Source organism: Salvia miltiorrhiza, chromosome 8 (assembly GCF_028751815.1).
Source record: "Salvia miltiorrhiza cultivar Shanhuang (shh) chromosome 8, IMPLAD_Smil_shh, whole genome shotgun sequence".
NCBI classification, from domain to species: domain Eukaryota; kingdom Viridiplantae; phylum Streptophyta; class Magnoliopsida; order Lamiales; family Lamiaceae; genus Salvia; species Salvia miltiorrhiza.
In genome coordinates this window covers 43,278,822-43,283,911 of record NC_080394.1, presented here as the reverse complement: position 1 = coordinate 43,283,911, position 5,090 = coordinate 43,278,822, and the positions used below count along the sequence as shown (strand labels likewise).

General features: G+C 39.4%; 1 non-coding gene across 1 annotated transcript; it reads left to right on the top strand.

Moving 5' to 3' along the window:
* The first annotated feature begins 279 nt into the window (after positions 1-279).
* Positions 280-386, top strand: LOC131002103 (small nucleolar RNA R71). Its single transcript, XR_009094180.1, has one exon. It is a non-coding gene; the product is annotated as a small nucleolar RNA R71 (small nucleolar RNA).
* Positions 387-5,090: the final 4,704 nt, after the last annotated feature.

Genomic DNA, 5,090 nt, shown 5'->3' with positions numbered 1-5,090 from the left:
ATTTTTGCTAGCAGTGCTTTTCTCTCCAACTCATACTGCTTTTGAAGAGCTTCATATTTCTCCTTAAAATCATCTCTCTCCTCATGAACAGCTGCAATTCTTCTCGTAGAACTTCTGTCATTCGGCCATTGATAACTGTTGGAGGCCATCTCTTCTATCACACGATAAGCCTCCTTTGTATTTCTATGGAGAAGACATCCACCTGCAGTAGCATCCACCATACTTTTTGTTAGACCAGTCAAACCATTATAAAAGTGAATGATCTGCTGATCCTCCGTGAAACCATGTTGTGGACAGTTCCTGAGCAGCTCACGAAATCTTTCCCAGGCATCATGAATGGTCTCATCTCCTAGCTGGGAAAAGTGAGAAATCTCCGCAATGATTTTCTGAGCTTTAGAAGCAGGAAAGTATTTTGCCAGGAAAGCTCTACACAAATCCTCCCATCCGGTAATAGCACATCTGTCCAAACTCTTGAACCACTCCTTCGCTCTGTCCCTGAGAGAGAATCCAAACATCTTCATTCTGATGGCATCTGGTGGCACTCCATTCTGCTTAATAGTGTCGCAGATATCTAGAAACTGAGTAATGTGAGCATACGGATTTTCAGAAGTCGTTCCACTAAACTGTTCAGCTTGCACCATGTTTATCAATCTCGGCTTCAGCTCGAACGTGGTAGCCTGCACAGTTGGTCCCCATCTGCCTCCTTGAAATTGATCAACCCGAGGCTGATACATGTGATTCAGTGGTGGCTTTGGTGGAGGAGCCCGGTTGCGCCTGTTCTCCTCTCTCTCTTCATCTAGCTACCTCTGAAGGTTTGTCACTGCTCGCATAAGAGTTTCAAGATCCATGTTATTATGTTGCTCTGCCATTGCTTGCTTCTTCTTTTCACGGTTGTCTCTTTTATGCAGCTTTTCGATTTTCAAATTCAAAGGTACAAGATGTTCATTTCCTTTGGATCTCGTGATCATACACTCCTGAGACAACAAACAAAAATTAGAAACAGAAATTAAAAACTAAAAATAAAATAAAATAAAATAAAAACTTAAAACGCCTGAAATAATGCTTAAGTCTAGTCAGAAATATTAAAGTAAATTCTAAATAGTCCCCGGCAACGGCGCCAAAAAGTTGATCACTATTTTCTTAACAACAATAACTGCAACTAAATAGTATAATTGTAGCACAAAAACAGCAAGCAGAGTATCGTATCCACAGGGACTATTATAACGAATCACCTTAAGTAATCCTAACTAAACTCTAGTAATATTCAGGCAAACTCAAATAAGAATGAAGATAACTTAAATCAAAACAAAACAAATAAAAATGGATAAAAACTCAATTAATTAAAGACTCTGACCCTAGGGATGTACTTTTACTAATCAATTATATGCATTTAATCTATTGATTCAATTACCAATTTAATCCAACCCTGATGAAAGATCACTATATTATTCACAAGCTTCTCTAAGGAACACCTATGAACGTAGATTAATTTACCCCTTTTCACATTCAAGACTCCAAGGAATAAACTAACTCCAAATAGCACACAAAGAATAGCTTCCTATAGCTTCACCTGTCACATTCAAGACTCAAGGCTAACACTATATCATGCATTCCTGAATCGGCTGAACAATTATCGCATTCAAGACTCAAACTGAACAGCTAGACACGTAAATTATTGATCAGGTAATTCACAAGAAAACAGGCACCAGGAATCATGAATCACAAGTTGGAGGGCAAATTGATATCAATAAATCATAAACACATAATTAATCAGCTATGTGCAAACCCTAGGTTCAGATTAACAAATTAGCCAGACATCGTAAAATAAAACATAAACATAGTAATTAAAAGAACAATTGCAAAAACTAAATTATATAAAACCGTAGTAATTGAATGTAACAGCTCGAATCTTCACTCTTGCAGAAATCAAAATCCAGTGCTCTAAGAATTGAAAAGCAATGAAAACTAAAGCTATAAAACTCAAAAATAAATGTTGGAAACCCTAGATAGGTCAAAAGAGGACCTATTTATAGTCTTAGGGTCAAACAAGAGTTTAAAAATCGAAAATAACAAAGAAAAATGTAAAAATGCGGAAGGCTCAAAAACACGCGACCAAAATGGCGACCCGTTCGGCGGTCGCCGAACAGGTCGCTGAATTTGGCCTAAAATCCTCCCAAAAACGGCTATCGTCATTTTTTCTCCACAAGGCGTAAATCCAATCCAGAGATTTCAGCGCCCAACTCGGCGATCGCCGAGTTGGTCGCCGAATTTGTTCCTCAAATGCTCAATTTTCGGCGGTCAACTCCTTTGACCGCCGAATTGCCTCTTCTCGCCCCGACTTCAGAATCTTCATCTTTTCTCAATTTTTAGGCTCGATTATCTCAAAACTCTTCTCTTTAACATGTTCCTTACACTCCATGCTCCAGTACCACTCATTTCTGCATCCAAACAGTCAAAACTACACCCGACCGTGAAATCATGAAATAATAGTTAATGAACTCCAAATGATAATAAAACGGGCGTAAAATCGATTTAAACCGTAGAATATAAACCATAAAAACCATGCAAAATGAGTGTTTATCAAAAATAGAATAGATTGAAAGAGGAGCAGTGGCTTAGAATTTAGACATGAGATAGAAGAAGGAAGGGGAAACGGTTGAACAGCGCCGCCGGCGCTGCACGCCACGGCGGCGGACAGAGGAGGAGAAGGGGCAGCGGTGTGGTGGTCTTGGCCGCTGCTATGCTGGTCCGGTCGGACAGATGGAGAAGGCGCCTGGGCAGCGCCGCTGTCGACGCGGGGGCGGCGATGGTGGTGCTGCTGTCGGCCAGGAGAGAGAATGGAGGTGAGGGCGACGCCGGGCAGGTATAGGTGGCGACGAAGGGTCGCCGGAGAAGGAGAAGGAGCGGCTGCGGCTGGTGCGGCACGGACAGGGGCAGGGGAGGAGGAAGAGAGATGAGGGTGAAGGGCGAGAAGTGAGGGAGAGTGAGAGGGAGACAAGAGCTGAGGGAAGACAGAGAGGGGTCAGGGAGAGGAAGAGAGGGAGGCTGGGAGAGAGAGGGGAGACGCAGGGTGGCGCCGCTGTTGGGCAGCGGCGGCAGAAGGCGAGGGAGAAGGAGATGGTGCGTATGAGGTGGGGTGTGTTTGAGACTTTGAGGTGTGAGTTTGTGTTTGGGTGTTGGTGTATGTGAAGAACATGAGGGAGAGGGTTAGATGATGGGCTGGGGAATGGGCTTTAAACTGGGGCTTAATTTTATTAAATAGTTGGGCTCTTTTTAATTATCAAATGGACTTGCATTTGCATATCATTTTATAAAGGACATCATTCATATTATATTTGGACTTATATTATTAATTTAAACTTAATTTTAATTAAATATTGAGCTCAAATCTTTTATAAGAAAAGTTCGTTTATAATTTATTAGATCAATTATTTTTATATGATCCTATAGTTTAAATTATTCTCTAAAGTTTAATTAGGCCCTTACGTTATATTATTTGAATTTATCTGACTAGGTGCGGCGCGACTAGAATATGAATTTTAATTGAATTACTCAAGTTCGCATTCAAGTTGAAGTTGAAGTTCAAGTTCAAAATTCAGGTGTGGGATTTATTTCAGTACATGCTGTGGTTAATCTTTGTCCATTTTAATATTATGTGTTTTACCATATGTGAGTTACATTAAATTATATCGCTAGGGGCCCATTGAATGGGTCCAGGATGGTAAAGATCCTTGGTATGCCACAATGCGATATACATGTTAAAGTTATGGTTGCAACCAGTCGCCAGGGGCCGGCTGAATCGGTCCAGGACGGAAAGGTCCTTGGTATGTCACCGTGCGACTTTCAGTTACGAATGTTTGATCATATGTGATTCCATTTTATTAACGTGAACAATGATTGCATGTTCCCACACTGAGTATACCCTGTATGCTCATCCCATACTTAACATTTTCAGATTTTAAAGGCCGGAGGCGCGTGGAAGGTCGAATGGCGAATCAAATATTTTAAATTTAGTTTTACTTAAAAATGTTATGTTTAGTAAATTATTTTAAAATAAAATATTTATTTCTCTATTTTCACATTAAATATTTATTTATAGTCATGATTTTCCGCGTGCGTTTTCATTTAAAGTTAAATTGGATTAGGGTGTCACAAAGAGTCAGGCAAACACATGCAAGTAATTGAAATTTAAAATCAGTGCCTGGACAATAAGTTATTGTTATCAGGTTGATGGAGCAATTCTTTTCTTATATTATCTTTGAAAAATTGATAAGTTATCAATTTCAAAAGAACATACACTGCCCACGGCAGATAAGAAAAAACTAGAAACAACTTGCTCTGCAAGTCTGCTCTGCTTGGAAGACCTCCTCTGCTCTGGCACAACGACTTCAGCTCTGGCGAGCTTGGCTCTGATCTGGCGCGGGATTTAGCTCTGCTCTGGCGCGAGCTTAGCTCTGTTCTAGCTGCATCACCAATAGCAACCAAAACAGAGGAACAAGTTTGCAATATATACAAATTTTGTCTATATATATAGCTCATACACCAACAATTGAGCCTCTCAAAAATCAATTTTCTTGAATTTGCTTCTCTCTCCAGTCAAAATCGCCTTCTATTCCCTTTAAACAATTATGAGCAGAGAGAGATAAAATGGGTAGAAGGAAGTTCATGAGCAGCCGACTGGCCGCCACCGTTTCTCCACCTCTGAAGAGAAGATTACTGGTAGCTCTGCTTGAAATTCAGATTGAAAATCCTAACCTGCTTGCTTGATGCAGATGTAGAATTTGTAATACTAATAGAATTTGTGATTGCTTGATGCAGATGTAGTCTGGGCTATATGAAAAATTAAATTTTAATTTAACTGTAAAATAAATTATATATTTAATTTGAGGCTATATAATTAAAGGTTAAAATTGTATATTTATAATTATTTATTATTATTATTTTCTGTGAGTGACTATATTGAGTAAAATAGGGGTTCTGATTAGAATCACCATTTTTTAATTTCCGTGCTGAAAAGAAGTTGGTCTTGGTTCATGGAAATGATGGAGTATTAACGTGTATATATATAAAAAAAGGGACGGGTAAGTAGT